At 41.2% G+C, this 17,980-nt stretch overlaps 1 protein-coding gene across 6 annotated transcripts in view; it reads left to right on the top strand.

The window, feature by feature from the left end:
* The window catches only part of arhgap24 (Rho GTPase activating protein 24), a 705,958-nt gene that overhangs the window by 610,236 nt on the left and 77,742 nt on the right, over nt 1-17,980 (top strand). The gene's annotated exons all lie outside the window — the stretch shown is intronic.

The following is a 17,980-nucleotide window of genomic DNA, read 5'->3' as shown; positions in this document are numbered from 1 at the left end:
CCAGCTAATCTGTATCACTCCTGTATGCCTCCCCATCACCATCTAAAATTCAACCAACAATAGATAGGTACATAGAAAATGTATTGATCCCAAAGGAAAGTACAATGTCACAGTGGCATTACAAGTGCACAGATATACTAATATTAGTAGAAAGGTAAGAAAGAATAAAAAATAAGTTACCCTAAACAGTCCAACAGGAGGGGGTCATCACTTCCTTATCTATAGGCTGACTCATTATAGAGCCTAATGGCCGAGGGTAAGAATGACCTCATATAGCGTTGTTTGGAGCAGCACAGTTGTCTTGGAGTCTAATACTAAAAGTGCTCCTCTGTTCAGCCAAGGTGATATGCAGAGGGTTTGAAACATCGTCCAGAATTGCCAGGATTTTTTGTAGTGTCTTTTGTTCTACCACAGCCTCCAGTGTGTCCAGTTTGACTCCTATAACAGAGCCAGCCTTTCTAATCAGTTGAGTCTGTTGACATCGCCTGTGTTGATGCCATTGTTCCAGCCCATCACCACATAGAAGATTGTACTGGAGACAACAGACTGGTAGAACATGTGAAGGAGAGGCCTGCATACGCCAAAGGACCTCAGTCTCCTCAGGAAACAGAGGTGAACTCTGGCCCTTCTTGTACAGAGCCTCTGTGTTGATGCTCCACTCAAATCTGTCATCCAGGTGCTCCCCCAGCTACTTGTAGGTCCTCACCACATCCTTGTCCTCACCATCAATAGTAACAGGGAGCAGTGCTGGCTTAGTCTTCCTAAAGTCCATCACCATCACCTTTGTCTTACTGATGTTGAGCTACAGATGATTCAGCTAGCACCATTTGACAAAGTCCTCCACCAGGGCCCTGAATGCATCCTCCTGCCCTCCGTTTATACACCCAACTATTGCTGAGTCATCAGGGAATTCCTGCAGATGACATGACTCAGTGTTGTATCTAAAGTCTGAGTAATAGTTGTAGCGTTGGCGAATTTATGGATGGCATTATTTGTAGATGTCAGTTAAAAACAAATGTACACATGTCTGTTGATGAAATTAAAGTCTCATGAAATTAAAGTGTTAATTCTCAGCCCATTTACCCTAAGAAAACATTGCGGGCAACCACAGACTATGAGCAATTAATACTCATTAAACTGGACCTGTTTTACTATTCTATCTATGATTAATAGTATTCTTTATTAATATTTAATAACCAGAGTTTGAATATGTTTTGGGTTTGTGCAACGTTGTAAATAGAATCTGATAATGAGAATGGACAGAAGAAAACGTACAGGTATATGAACTGGAATGGATGGTTGGAGCTGTAAGTTACTGAAGTATTATAACAATAATTTAAGAACCTCACGCAAGTTTCACCTCCAGTGTACAAAGGTGTATATTAGCATTCCAAACTGGTATTACTGGCCTCTGGTGAATTATAAATGCACACTTCTTCATCAAAATCCATTAAAAATAACCATTCGGCATTTGCATTTCTTTTTTATTCTGTTCTTTGTGAAAGGTTACATATTTGCCCAGTAGGAGTACTTGGAAGAAAATTTCCATTCCCTCAAAGAGGAGCACTAGTGCAATTAAGAATTTCCTTGCAATACTTAATCAGCGCAGTGGTAATGATATTTCAGAGAACTTCAAACATCAATCAAGCCCCGTTTCTCCAGAGCCGACACTGTACACAAGGAAGAAACAACGTCTGTAAAGGAAATTAACGATGTTTAGGACACATAGAGAGTGCAGGGTCTATCCCTCATCTGTCAGAAATTCTGTAAATAGAGCCCAATGAGCTCTTCTAGTTATCAGACCTATATGTTTTATGTAACTTGCATAATAGATCACTTTCAATATGGCATATCACAATATACAGATTATATTTTCAATTGCAAAGTAGTCAGTAAAATAAATCATAGTGGTCTATTACTATATTTTCAGACCATTGCAAAATGGAATTGCGTGGCAGTTGACTTTCTAGTTGGGATTCTTAGGCCCTAAAAGCTCAGTAAGGTACAGTGGTATGCAAAAGTTTGGGCACCCCCAGTCAAAATTTCTGTTACTGTGAAGAGCTAAGCGAGTAGAAGATGAACTGATCTCCAAAAGTCATAAAGTTAAAGATGAAACAATCTTCTCAACATTTTAAGCAAGGTTAGTGTAACGTTTTTTTTCGTACAATTTTAGAGTGAAAAAAGGAAAGGAGCACCATGCAAAAGTTTGGGCACCCCAAGAGATTTGAGCTCTCAGATAACTTTTACCAAGGTCTCAGACCTTAATTAGCTTGTTAGGGCTATGGCTTGTTCACAGTCATCATTAGGAAAGGCCAAGCGATGCAAATTTCAAAGCTTTATAAATACCCTGACTCCTCAAACCTTGTCCCAACAATCAGCAGCCATGGGCTCCTCTAAACTACTGCCTAGCACTCTGAATATTAAAATAAATGATGCCCACAAAGCAGGAGAAGGCTATAAGAAGAGAGCAAAGCGTTTTCAGGTAGCCGTTTCCTCAGTTCATAATGTAATTAAGAAATGGCAGTTAACAGGAACAGTGGAGGTCAAGTTGAGGTCTGGAAGACCAAGAAAACTTTCCCCGAGAACTGCTAGTAGGATGCTAGAAAGGCAAATCAAAACCCCCGTTTGACTGCAAAAGACCTTCAGGAAGATTTAGCAGACTCTGGAATGGTGGTGCACTGTTCTACTGTGCAGCAACACCTGCACAAATATGACCTTCATGGAAGAGACATCAGAAGAAAACCTTTCCTGCATCCTCACCACAAAATTCAGTATCAGAAGTCTGCAAAAGAACATCTAAACAAGCCTGATGCATTTTGGAAACACGTCCTGTGGACTGATGAAGTTAAAATAGAACTTTTTGGCCGCAATGAGCAAAGGTATGTTTGGAGAAAAAAGGTACAGAATTTCATGAAAAGAACACCTCTCCCAACTGTTAAGCACGGGGGTGGATCGATCATGCTTTGGGTTTGTGTTGCAGCCAGAGGCACAGGGAACATTTCACTGTTAGAGGGAAGAATGAATTCAATTAAATACCAGCAAATTCTGGGAACAAAATACACTGATTGTAAGAAAGCTGAAGATGAAGAGAGGATGGCTTCTACAACAGGATAATGATCCTAAATACACCTCAAAATCCACCATGGAATACCTCAAGAGGCGCAAGCTGAAGGCTTTGCCGTGGCCCTCACAGTCCCCTGATCTAAACATCATCGGAAATCTGTGGATAGACCTCAAAAGAACAGTGCATGCAAAACGGCCCAAGAATCTCACAGAACTAGAAGCCTTTTGCAAGGAACAATGGGTGAAAACCCCCCCATACAAGAATTGAAAGACTCTTAGCTGGCTACAGAAAGTGTTTACGAGCTGTGATACTTGCCACAGGGGGTTGTTACTAAGTACTGACCATGCAGGGTGCCCAAACTTTTGCTTCCGGCCCTTTTCCTTTTTTGTTATTTTGAAACTGTAAAAGATGGAAATAAAAAAGTAATCTTGCTTAAAATATTAAAGAAATATGTCATCTTTAACTTTATGCCTTTTGGAAATCATGTCATCTTTTACTCGCTTAGTTATTCACAGTAACAGAAATTTTGACTGGGGTGCCCAACTTTTGCACAAAGCTCTTGCGATTTTTTTTTCTGCCCATTCCCTAACACAGCCCAGTGTATCAGTCCCCAGCTCACACCCCACTGCATAATGAGATAGAATTGAGGTTGGCTAAGCATCAAATCCTGGATCCTCTGAATACAGTGCCTAGGTTCTCTTTGAGCCAGGATAACACTAGCTTTAGGTACAGGGAGAGGGGTTGGGGAGAAGATAATTGCCTTCTGCCAAAGATCCTCCTAATATTAGTCTATTCTGCAGGGTGGCAGCTTGTATAGTTTCAGGCAGAACTCCAGCTCCTAGGATTAAGCCCAATGCTGCAGGAAATACAGATGCAATATGGCACAGACCACCGGCTAAACAGGTAGCAAGGGGTAGAAGTGGTTGGTAAGAGGGGATGGACCAGATTATTTGATTCACCTAGCGCCAATATTTTTAGCAACAAACCCAGCCAAAGCCCCTCCAGTGTACACCCTCCATGTCAAATTCAAACTGGTACTGATTTTTCCTCCCTACCAGAAAAATCCATGTAGGACTCTCCCATGTGACCGGGTTTCCTGTGTGCTGAAGCTTACAATTTTTAAGGTAAAGTATTGAGTTTTTCTGGTCTCTGCTGATGGCAGGGTAGAATTGAGCAGTTTCTACTGGCAGAGTCTCAAGGCAGGGGACACAGATACAAGACAATCTTGTATCTGGTTGTTTATAACTGAAATGGTTAGTAGTTTCCTCTCATAGAGTGAAATGAGTCTCTGGAATTCTCCACTCCAGGCATTATGCAGGCTAGGTCATTGGATGTATTTAAAGAGGAGATTTTTTTTTGAAAGCTCACGGTATACAGGGAATGGGCTACTGACACAGAACAGGAGTTGAGGCCTGTGCAGAAGAACCATGATGGGCCTGCTGGCCATTCCTACTCATTTTATTGTGTTCTTTAGTGTGGCAGAGGCTAGTTAATTGCAATGTTTACCTCAAAACCAAAAGTTACCAGTTTTTGTTGTAAACAGCCTATCAGTGATATGCATTTACTCAAATTAGTCATTTGATTATACCTCAGAATCAAACTGTAATTTGAAATTCATTCAAAAGCATCCATCATTTTATAATTGGAACTTAAATTACCTTAAAGGTATTTTTTTGGATAAGGATCTCTCTTGAGAGATTTTCAGACATTTGGAAGATTAAAGGGGAATTGCGAGAGGTAATGTTCTGATTTTCAATTTCTTTGTCAGCTGAAGTCACAGAAAAGAAAAATAGAGGCATAAATTTGTACATTTAGAGGAATTAAATTTAAGGGTAGTTCAAAATACATGGTAGCAGCATCAATAAACTGTTTGGTGTGATTGACACTTCTTCCAGGAATGCCTGTCCTGCCTGCAGTGAGAAAGCAGAATTACTCATCCTCACTGTAAGTGCTTTCATCCTCTATAATGACCTGTGACACAAAACTGGGAAACAAACTGTTTATAACCTCACAGCACATTTTAAAAGCAAATATTAATTGAAGCCAATGAAATCATAATAATACAGCAAAACTTCAACTAAGATAACAAATTTCACGTCACATGCCGGTGATAATAAACCTGATTCTGAATCCTCAGGTCCCAAGTTTCCATATAGCTTAACAAACTGGTGATAAATTAAAGTCATGAGTAAACATTGAGCTAACTCGCATAGGCACTTACTGATTGGAATCATCCACCAAGGCAAAGATGCCTCTGTGGGAAGCTGGGCTCCACACAGCATTGACATGGAACCTGAGAAGCTGGAATGTTTTGGCAGCTATTTCAAATGACATGCCGGATGTCCCAGCTAGCACACCTGGGAAGTTTACCAGGGAGCTGACCTGCTTGGAGCACAAACAACTCCCCAGCATCAATTGCCTGGAAGGTTTGAATCTGGGTATGCGCTGGAGTTTGCAATTGTGTTTCAGACACACAGTAATTTTTTTAAAACGATTGGAGACTGCTTGTCTAACATAGGATAATCCCCAAGTTACGTGGCAATCAGCCGCAGTTCTGCAGGTTTTTTTCAGATACTGCTTGATCATCTCTCGACTCACTCTGTTCATGACTAATGTTTTATTTAAACAATCACATGGAGACTGCGTGAGATCTGCATTCATAATTTACCTCCCACTGAGCCATTTGGGGTCTCTCTTTTCCTGTTAATGTTGGTTCATCAGTGCATGTTTGCTCTGTTGATCGCTTAAAATGTTCTTGAATTTCTTTCTCTCAAGTTGCCCAGGATGCATTAAAAACCTATTTAAAATTTTGCTATACCCAATGATCACAGAAATTGTCTCCCACTGTGATTTTCTTCATGGCTCTGAACTATCTCTTCAGACATTCCTTGTGTAACCTAGTACTTTGGACATGGTGTAAATTATGAAAGGATTCTTTTAAAGTGCTTGCAATCGTGAATGTGCAGCAATACAAGTGATTATTTTTCCCTAAGGCATGATAAAGAGGGATGAAATTTAAACTGACCAGTGGCACTCTTTCCTCAAAGGCCAAAAATGCTGTTGAATTTTCACAAGAGTCTGATTAATCCCAGATTTGCATGAATAGCAATTCAAAATGAGGTAAATTAAACTGTGCCTGCCTCATTGTTGGCTATGTAGAACGGTCCAGTTTGAAACCTTCCCCAGCAATACCCCCCAACTCTTCCTCCACTATGATGAAGACTGCATTGGCACTGCTTCATGCACCCATACTGAGCTCATCGATTTATCAACGTTGCCTCTAGCTTCCATCCTGCCCTTAAATTCACTTTGTCCACCTCTGATGCCTCCCTCTTCCTAATCTCTCTGTCTCCATCTCTGGACACAAACTGTCAACGCACATCTTTTATAAACCTAGTGATTCTTAGAGATTCTTAACTATACCTCTTCCCACCCTGTCTCCGGTAAAAATACTATTCCCTTTTCTCAGTTTCTTCGCCTCTGCTGCATCTGTTCCCAGAATGTGGCTTTCCATCCCAGGACATCAGGGACGACCTTCTTCTTTAAAGAACGGGATTTCCCTCCCTCTACTATTGATGCTGCCCTCACCCGCATCTCCTCCATTTCCCATACTTCACACTCACCCCACTTCCATCCACCCTCAATAGTGGTAGTTCCTCTTGTCCTTACCTACCCTACCATCAGCCTCCATATCCAACACATTATCCTCCACAACTTCCACCATCTCCAAAGGGATCCTACCACTAAACATATCTTTACCTCAACCCATCCACCTCTTTCCACATGGATTGCTCCCTCCATGATCCCCTTGCCCAGTCATCTCTCCCCACCGATCTTCCTCCAGGTACTTATTCCTACAACAGCCTAAGTGCTACACCTGCCCATACATCTCCTTCCTCACCTCCACTGAGGACCCCAGACAGTCCTTCCAGGCAACACTTCACCTATGCATCTGCTGGGGTCGTCTATTGAGCCCAGTGCTCCTGATGCAGTTTCTTCTGCATCGATGCGAGACCTATTGTAAATTGGGGAACCGCTTTATCGAACATCTCCGCACCATCCACTACAAGCGGGACTTCCCGATGGTCAAACATTTTAATTCCCATTCTGATGTGTCGGTCCTTGGCCTGCTCTTGTGCCAAGATGAGGCCATCCTCTGGGTGGAAGAGCAACATCTTATATTCCATCTGGGTCCCCTCCAAACTAACTGCATGAATGTTCATTTCACCTTCAGGTAAGTAAATCCCACCCCCCCCACCTGCTGTATTCCCCACGCTGACCTTTTACTGCTTCTCACCTGCCTATTACTTCTCTCTGGGTCCCCTCCTCCTTCCCTTTCTCCCTAGTCCACTCTCCTCTCCAGTCAGATTCCTTCTTCTCCAGCTCTTGATCTTTCCCACTCACCTGGCTTCACCTATCACCTTCCAGCTAGCCTCTTTCCCCTCCCCCTACCTTTTTATTTTGGCATCTTCCCCCTTCCTTCTCAGTCCTGAAGAAGGGTTTCTGTCCAAAATGTTGACTGTTTATTCTTTTCCATAGATGCTGCCTGACCTGCTGAGTTCCTTCGCATTTTGTGTACATTCCTTCGCATTTCCAGCATTTGCAGAATTTCCCTTGATTATAAATCAATCTTCTGGTCATCAGTCAGATAGAAACTGATAGAATTTATTTCGCCACAAAATTAAATCAGTGTTCTTCTTCATCAGAATGGGGCAAGACCTTCAGGTTCCTTGCACAATGGCAGAAATGAGACGAGCCGTTGGTTCTGTCACATGATCCCTATCATTAGTTATTTCCTCATGAACAGATTTATCTGCTTGAATTACTTTTAGTAGTGTTTCTCCTAGCTGCTGTAGACATACTCAGATTAGCATGTATAAATACAGTCTGGACTAGCTTGGTCATGTACAGGCATTATTGACACTAATAGCGGTGTTTGCATAATTAGGAGCTGCACAAGAGCCTAGATCCTCAATAACATAAGAAGAGATCGAGGGCAACAAGGAAAGTGTATGGGAGCCAAAGTGGAAAGAGGAAATGCCTCTAACAGACCTACTTGATCTATTCGTCTTTAACTCCCACCAAAAATTCTGTTACCATGGCAATAACTTGATCCTTTTCTTAAACATTTAACTGAAACCTGACAGGCAGTGTGTATTGTGCCGTATTTGACACCTTGAGGAGAGTGGACTACATAATTATATATTGTCTCTGTAACACTGCTTGAATCTAACCTCATCTCAGCCCATCTGCTGATGAATACATTACCCATGGTTTTGTGTCTTGGTCTTGACTATTCCAACACTTTCCTGGCTGGCCTCCTCATTCTGTGGTCTTGTAAATCTTTGTCACCTGCATACTAATTCACATCCATTCACCCATCACCCTTATGCTTGCTAAATTACTCTGGCACTCGAAATAAGCAAAGCATTGGTTTTAAAAATTATTGTCCAAATTATCTCTGTCTCTGTAATCTCCTTTGTTTCTCCAAGTTTTCAAGTCATCTGAATTCCTCTAATTCTGGCTTCTTCATCATCCCTGAACTTAATTACTCCAACAATAGCAGCCATGATTTCAGATGCTAAAACATTAGACCTTGGAATTGCTCTTAAACTTCTCTGCCTTGCATTGATCCAGTACATTGGAAATAAAAGTTAACTTCCAAAATTACTGCATTTGTTTTGAAGGCACCTACATTTGTTCTATTGGGAGAGAATTATTTTTACCATTTCATTGGGCTTTAATTTAAGTTGTTGTTCAGCTCCAAACACCTTTCACTGGGAACTATCTGGATCCAAGTAGAATGTGATTCCCTTGCATCCTCAGGTGGGAATTATTGGGCATTTCAATGTGCCAGAATATTTCATTACCTGCCCGAATACCAGCAATTTTATCGCCATACTTATGATAGATCCATAGACATTCTGCTCACCCTCTTCTGGGCTACCGGTAAAGTCCAACAAAATGTCAAGGCTAAATCAGTGTGAAAGACCTTGAATCTCCAAAGTCTGGATTTTAGTTCATGGCAGCTGCGGAGCAGAGCCAGTGAGAAAGGAGTGAGAGCAACTTGGGAGTGAGGCATCTCAGGATTACACCAGAACCCCTGCAGGCTGCTGGCCAGTGGCAACGTGATTTTAGACACTAATTTATACTGTCCCTAATGAAGAGAGATATTTACGGATATGGTCGTTGGCATGGAGCTGACCACAGTAGGGTGACAATAGGATTTGAAGGCAAGGTCCTGGCAAGAAAGGCTTAGGATCTTGTGGTCCCCTTAGTAGCGATAAAGCCTGCAATCCTGTACCAGCAAATACACACAGTTAAACTGAGATGAGGGGATAGGGTTTATGAGCATTTGGAGAAGCATAGTCTAATTAGGAACAGTCAGGGCAAGTCATGTTTTACTAACTTGATTGAGCTTTTTGAGGAGGTGATGAAGGTAGAGCAGTGTTACATGCGTGATATTGTGAGACTTTCAACAAGGCCCTCCCGTAGTAAGCTCATCTGGAAAATTAGGATGTATGTGACCCATGTGACTTGGCTGATTAGATCCAAAGCTGGCTTGTCCACAGAAGACAGAGGGTAGTTGTGGTTGGCTCATTCTAGATGTTGGTCTGTGACTAGTAGAGTTCTGCAGAGATCTTTGTTGTTTGTCATATCGTATGTATAAATGATTTTGATGAAAGTGGTAGGATAAGTGATTAATTTTGCAGATGACATAAAGGTTGATGGTGTGGCCATCAACAGGACTTAGATAAGTTGGATATATGGGTGGAGAAGAGGCTTTGTTGTTTGATCTGACAAGTCTGTTGCTCTTTGGCTGATCCATCGTAAGAAATGGCAAGAACCTTAACAGTGTTGATGAGAGGGGTCCAGATACATGGCTCCCTAAAAATGGCTGCACTGGTGTTAAAGGGTGGTGAAGAAGGCATATGACATGCTTCCCTTCATTGGTCGAAGTACTGAGTACAAGAGTCAGGAAGTAATGTTACATCTTTAGAAAACCCTGGTTAGGCCACACTTTGTGTATTGTGTTGAATTCTGCTTGCCTCATTATAGGAAGGGAGTGGTGACTTTGGAGAGGGTGCAGAGGAGGTTCAGTGGGATGCTGCCTGGTTTAGAAGACATGTTTACAGGAGTTATGAGGAGAGGTTGAACAATCCTGGGGCTATTTTCTCTAGTAGAGACCGATGGAGATTTGATAGAAGCTTATATAATTATGCAAAACATAGAGTGCCACGTATCTTTTTCCTGGAAATGAAATGTTCAGTACTTGAGGGCATATATTTAAGGTGATGGGGAAAGTTCAAAGAAGATATGAAAGGAAGTTTTTTTTTTACACAGAGAGAAGTAGGGGTCTCAATTGCTATTCTGGAATGCCACAGAAGCAGACATCATAGGGGTATTTAAGTTTTAGATAGATATGTTAGACAAGAATCCAAAGTAAAGCTGACAAATAAGCATCAAACATCAGTTCAGGTACTCTTTAAATCAGGGGTCCCCAACCTTTTTTGCACTGCGGACCGGTTTCATATTGACAATATTCTTACAGACCAGGTGACCCGGAGGGGGGGGGCGGGGGTGGGGTAGGGTTGCCAACGGACAAGAGTAGCAGTTAAATACATTGTTTACCCCGAGGCTACAATGACCATGAAGCCTTGTGCGGGCACCAGTGCGCATGCATGATTTGGGCATGCATATACGTGCCGAATTTTTTCTACAAATCGTTTTTGGCGATTCTGTTTGGGGGGGGGGAGGGGGTTAATCACGACCGGAATATAAGTGATAAGTGACTAATACATTCAATTTCCTTTCTAAGAGGGTTTATCTAACGAATTTAATATTAAACACACAGCGCATATTTTCCTCGCATGAATGTAGTGATAAGTCAATTATCAGGGGAGGACAGGGGAGCTTGAAGTAAGTGTTGAACGAACTTCCAGTAGAAGTGGTAGAGGCAGGTACGAATATTATCATTTAAAGAAAAATTGGATAGGTATATGGACAGGAAAGGAATGGAGGGTTATGGGCTGAGTGCAGGTCGGTGGGACTAGGTGAGAGTAGCGTTTGGCACGGACTAGAAGGGCAGAAATGGCCTGTTTCCATGCTGTAATTGTTATATGGTTATATAAGTCAATAGCATCATAACATTTTAAGTAACGTTTGGATATTAAACACACAGCACACATTTTCCCTGTATGAACATATAAAATCATTGCAACACATCAATATCGCTGAATCAGTGGGAGCCCTGGGCTTGTTTTCCTGCAACAAGACGGTCCTGTCGAGGGGTGATGGGAGACAGCGATACTCGAAGGGGGTTCCTTATGTCCAGTCTATTAAGCAATTTAGTTTTCGTTGCATTCATTACAGAGTATGTTGGAAATGGAAGCAACGTTTTCAGTGCTTTCGTGGCTATCTCGGGATACAGGTATTTAGCCTTGACCTTGAGATCCAGAATGCCGGCAGAGATGTTATGTGAAACATACTTTTCAGCGCGCTGTCATTTGCAAACTCGAGGATTTGATCTTCTTCCCGCACTGACATGGCTGATGCACGGGTAATGACCTCGCATGTGTAATGGCTCAACAGTGGGCATGACAGGGAATGAGGAACAGTGTAGCTGACTCATATCGCCAAATCATATCGTTTCCTTGCGGCCCGGTATCGGTCCGCGGCCCTGTGGTTGGGGACCACTGCTTTAAATATTAAAACTCTGGCACCAAAACATGGCCGCCAATTAGAAGGGCGGGCCTGAATCTTTAGAGAGGTGATGACAGTGATCCATATTCTGGGCAGTCAGAGTGCCTAAACCCCCGAAGCTGGCACGAGCACACAGTGTATTGCAAGCAAGCTAATGCAAACATATCAGGAAAATGAAAATCAAGGGCTAATTTAGTCATCTTAATGCTTTCATTTTTGACCTGCACACCTGAGGTCTTTCGTATCCTTTATATCCATTTTAAAAATACCAATTGGATCTTTAATGTTTAAAGTGGAAAGATCACTTAATTCTTTAATGTGCTACAAGTACACTGTTACAATTATGGAAATAATCCCTGAGATTCTTTGGAATGATTTCTTCAACATAAAATTATCAAGCGTAGGAGAACATTTAATAAAGATAAATGTCATAAACTTGTAATGAAGGAAGCTGCCATTTGAAGGGTGTTCCATGTACCCTGTTCAGTATAGACATTAAATCATTTTGCCTTTTGAAGTCTTCATAGATTTATTCTAGAGTGTCATGAGATTACTAGATTCATTCAGAACTAGTTACCTATAAGATGTCCTCAACGAGCAAAGAGAGATCAAAGATCACTCATCCAAACAAATTCAATCTTTCCATAGAACATGAAATGATTTACTTGCAAAGTGAAAACTGTTGTAGGTTCACTGCAGGCAGTCAAAATCAGACTCTGCAGCAAGAAACAAAATATACAGGTATTATAGCTGGTCCATGGGGAGAATGAGAGTTGTAGGAGACCAGGCGGGATAGTAGAGTTAATCAGCTACATGTTGATCATACTGTGTGTATGTCAATGTGATGTTTTAATAGTACTGTGGAAAATAGTTCATCATTTTGAAGCATTAAAAGTGTATTTCCAGTACCTTAGTTTCTACTTCAGAGCACAACATTTAATATTCTCCTTCATTGCCATGACAGACTTGTGGACTGTAAAACTGATCGTTCATATTCACAGTCTTCTTTATGCTTATCTTGGGTATCTTACACTGAAATGAAGAGATCTACATGAACCTCCCGGTATCACCTGTTTTTGAGATAATTGAGATAATAAAAAGATATCCCACAATCTTTCTGATAGCTGTTTTCTCAGCACACTAATCTTGTAATGTAACCGTACTCTCTCCTACATACAGCGTATGTCCCAATGTTGGGTGTCTAGAGACACAGAACACACAGCACAGAAACAGGTGCTTTGGTCCATCTTGTCCATGCTGACCTGTTTCTCTGCCTAGACCCATCTACCCATATCCAGACCATAGTCCTCATACCTCTCTCATCCATGTACCTATCCAAACTTTGCTTGTATGTTCTGACTGAACCCACATCCACTACCTCCACTAGCAGCTCATCCCACCCTCACAATACCCTCTCAGTGACATTCCTTGTCTCTCATCTTTCACCCATGAGCCCTAGTACGTGACAGCCATCCTCAGTGGAAGAAGCCTGCTTGCCTTTACCCTATCTATTGCCCTCATGATATTGTATACCTCTATAAGATATTCCCTCATTCTCCTATGCTCCAGGGAAAAAAGTCCTAACCTATTCAATGTTACCCCATACCTCGGGCCCCCAAGTACCAGCAACGTTCTTGTAAGTTTTCTCTGCACTTTTTCAAACTTATTGATACATTTCTTGTAGGTAGGTGGCCAGTAGTTGAAATATGCCCTGACCAATGTTTTAAAACTTCACATAACATCCCCACCCATGTACTCAAGGCTCTGATTTATGAAGGCCAATGTGCCAAAAGTTCTCTTTGAAACCCTATGTACTTGTGATGCCACTTTCAAGGAATAATAGATCTGTATTCCCAGATCCCTTTGTTCCATGACACACCTCAGTGCCCTACCATTCATGGTGTAAGTCCTACTCTGGTTTGTCCTGCCAAAGTGCAATACTTTACACTTGTCTGCATTAAATTCCATCTGCCATTTTTCATCCCATTTTGTCAGCTAGTCCAAATCACCATGCAGGCTTTGATAGCCTTTCTCTGTGTCCAGTATGCCCTCTGTCTTGGTGTCACCTGCAAATTTGATGATCCAGTTCACTACATTATCATTTAAATCATTAATATATATGATAAACAACAACAGATCCAGTACTGAACCCTACAGCACTCCAGTAGTCACAGGCCTCCAGGACATAACAGTACTCCCACCCTCTAGCTTCTCCCACTAAGCCAATGTTGAATCCAATTTACTTCTTCACCCTGAATGCAACTAATACTTCTGGACCCTTTGACAAAGGCCTTGCTAGAGTCAATGTAGCTAGCTTCCACTACTTCCTTTATCAACCTTCCTCATAATCTCCTCAAAAACTGTATGATGCCCAGTCCATCATAGGTAAAGCCCGCCCCACCACAGAGCACATTTACAAGGTGCACTGTTACAGGAAAGCAGCTTCCATTCTCAAGGATTCCCTGCCATTCAGGCCGAAGGTTCAGAGGTTCATTTATTATCAAAGTATACAACTCTAAAATTCTTCAGTTCTCCAGGTAGCCATTAAACCAAGGAAGTAAGGAAAGGCAGCAATATCATTAACCCCCAAATCCCTCCTCCAGTATGAAAAAAAAGAACAAAATGGATCAGGCACATCAACCCCTAAATCCCTCTCCCACACAAAAGAAGAACAAAATAGATGAAGCACATCAACCCAAAAATCCCTCTTCACACACCAAAAACCAAACAAAAAAGATCAGACACATCAACCCCCAAATACCCCTCCCCACACAAAAATAAATGAGAAGATTGAGAGAAAAAAACATAGGGTATAAAAACTATAAGACTGAAAAAAAGCAAATCCAAAATCAAAACACAGAGTAACCCGGGGAACAGTCTCCGGGCCCAGCAGCAGACATTTCCCTGTCCAGTACAGAGCAATGAAAAGACAGGCAGCCGGCACTCACCCCTTTGCACTTGTTTTAATCCTTCAGTCTCCCTAATCGGCAAAGAATGGGAGCTTTCATCTGTGAAATGGGGCCAAACATCAGCTTGCACGCCATCCCCCATCCCACCACAAGGTTCATTCACACTGCCTCTACCTCTTGGAATCCTCTCAGAGATTGCAATGTACTGAAGCGCCCAAACAATCTCCAAACATCAAAACAGACTCCAACAGCTCCATAATCACATTCAAGACTAGAAACAAGCGTAAGAGACATAAAAGGAGTGAAAAGGATGGTTTCATGATCTATCCAAAGGAGCACTGTATGCAGGCGCCATCTTGACCGGAAGTATTCTTCCATGCTGTTCTCTCACTGCCGCCATCAGGAAGAAGGTACAGGAACCTCGCATCCCACACCACCGGGTTCAGAAACAGTTATTACCCCTCAACCATCAGGCTGCTGAATCAGAGGGAATAAATTGACTCACCCTAACACTGAACTGATTCCATAATCTATGAACTCACTTTTAAGGATTCTGCCACTCGTATTCTCGATATATATATTTATTTATTTATTTATTTATTGATTGATTGATTGCTTGCTTGTTTATTATTAGTAGTAGTATTATTTTGTATTTGGACAGTGTGTTGATTTTTGCACATTGGTTGGTTGCCTGTCTTTGCCATGTGGGATTTTTCAGTGATTTTCTTGTGTTTCTTTGTATTTACTGTGAATGTTCACAAAAAAAATGGATCTCAGAGTAATATATGGTGATAGATACATACTTTGATAATATAAATTTACTTTGAACTTTGAATTGTAGTTTACATTGGACCAAGATAATGTTTGCAGAAGGCCTGATTGATCTGTTGAAGTCTATGATGAACATGCAAACAGGAGTTTCACTCTGAGTGAGCAAAAATCAAAGGGCAGTAGAACAAAGGCTGACTACCCGCAATTATCTGCAATGTGAAATAAGATTAGATTATTGGGAAACAATTTGCAAGGTCAACACTACTGGTCATTTGTCATCTAGATGGAAAGGGTTATTGAGGATTGAGACTCAGTTGACCAACAACTGAAATTGATTACCACCATCTGTGAATTTCCCTATCAAGGAGTGTTTCTGAATACATGAAGTATAAGGTAACACTGATTGCACTGACTATTGTAACTGGCTTCATGCTGTTGAGGAATATACCAAAGGCTGTGTATAATTATAACTTATGTAGTTATTAATAGGAGTTAATAGCCTCTTTATTAAGTTTTACATGGATTGTTTCATGCACACTTGTAATGGCAAGAAGATAGCCTGTGGGCCAGAGGCTTATTCCTGCGTTGTACTGTTCTATAATGATCCAGTATTGTCAAAGATCTACGAGGGGAAGTGATCCACTGGAATTAGTGATGCTTCAGAGTTGTCAAGTGCATCTTGCTCTAAGGGGTAGAGAAAATGAATTCATAATTTTCCAATTATGATAGATGACTAATTGTACTGTTGCATGTTTGTAAATAATTTAGGTGATATTCTGGACAGAGGAAGAAAGGTAGTAAGATACACGAGCAGCTCCTGCAGAATGAACCAACACAGAATAAATTTAACAATGCAGTATGTTGTGATATGTTCAGCTATCCCTGAGGTGAGAGCAGTAAGATGCACAACGTCAGGTTTAGAACTGATGTCATGAAAATCTTATGTAAGTATATAAGTTTAGGGTTCCTTATACAATTCGTAATTGATGGTATACCTCTAAGTACATAGTTGTACGCAGGCACTGCAATCTAACTGCTAGTTGCTGTTTTACAAATAGCACGTTCATTTTGTAGCTCCACCACTGTTTATTTGCTACAAATAAATTGGCAACACAGGGAACCTGGAGACCCAAGAGTACATTTTCTATTTGCCACAGTAACTTGAACATGACGACTTCAACTGACATGACCCAATTTTGGATTCCAGCTCAAGGGTGAAAAGAGACATTGCACACCGTTCCAGCAGCATGGGTTGCTCCTAAACTTTGTCTGTGAAATTTGCATATTCTCTTGTGGGGTTCCTCCAGACGCTTTGGTTTCCTCCTGGGTCCTCAATTCATGTTAGTTAATGGGTTAATTGCCCCATTGCATTTGGGTGGTAGGAGAATGGAGGTGCCGGAAGATGATGGGACTCTGAGAGCTAAAATATGTCTGGTGTGGATGAATGGTTAATGGTTAATGTGCATGCTGTGGGCTGAAAAGCCTCTTTCTGGGCTGGAAAATTCTGTTCATGACTCTCTCTAAACTTTGTTATCATTAAAAAGCAAATGTTACAATCTAGATATTTTGGGAGCTTGGGGATTTTATAATAAAGCATGTGATCCCTTATGTAAAACAGATGGCGATGTTCTTCAGGATAAATAATAATAATGCCAAAATTGGGAGGCAGGATGGAAATGTGCCTGCTCAAATCAAAGGTGTGTGAGAACTTAAGTAAATGTATATTACTAATGGATGTAGCCTCAAAAATATATACCGCCTTCCTGATCTGGCACCACCCAATACAAGTGATGGTTTATATGAAGAAATCACGGAGATTGCAGAATCAATTTAATTCAGCTTCTGTTCAGATCACTGAGAGTTACGTATTCTGAACTGGAAGTATCTCTGCCCACAACACCAGACAACACAAGCAGATGATACAGACAAACCGAAAGGCAATGAAAACCTTTTAGGTATTTTCTGATGGATATTCTTGCCTGTGTCTGTGGATCATGCTACAGAGGAAGGGATTCTAAAATTGTTTTCATTCTTAAATAGAAACTTGTAATAAACTGTTTCCAAGAGCAGTACAGCAAAATTTTTGAATATCATACAGTCATGGAATCACAGAAAAGGGCCATTCAGCCTCTCCGTATCCATACTGGCCTTTTTGTCCGCATACATTCCATTTGCCTGTATTAGGTCTGAATCCTCCACTGCCTTACCTGTTTAATTATCAGTAATATCAGGGCTTTCATTCTCTGGACAAAGTTTCAAAGAAAGCTTAAGGGAGGAGGTCTTTCATTTGTTTTCACACAGAAAGTCAAAAATGTTCCCAAAGGGAAATATAGGTTTAAATTTCTTCAATTTTTCAGGCATAGAAAGGGGTTGGGTGGGGTGTGGATTGAGCAATTTAGCAGGTTGATGTCCCACATCCAAACATCACCTGGAATCTTATACATGTCATAGTTAGGGAAAGACCTTGTGTCGCTTTCGATATCTGACTATTTCAGGCCCAATGTAAGCATCAATTAATATGGGCAAGCATGGA

This window comes from Mobula hypostoma, chromosome 3, assembly GCF_963921235.1.
Source record: "Mobula hypostoma chromosome 3, sMobHyp1.1, whole genome shotgun sequence".
In the NCBI taxonomy this organism is placed as follows: Eukaryota; Metazoa; Chordata; class Chondrichthyes; order Myliobatiformes; family Myliobatidae; genus Mobula; species Mobula hypostoma.
The sequence above is the reverse complement of the archived record's forward strand: the minus strand, read 5'-3'. Positions and strand labels throughout refer to the sequence as shown.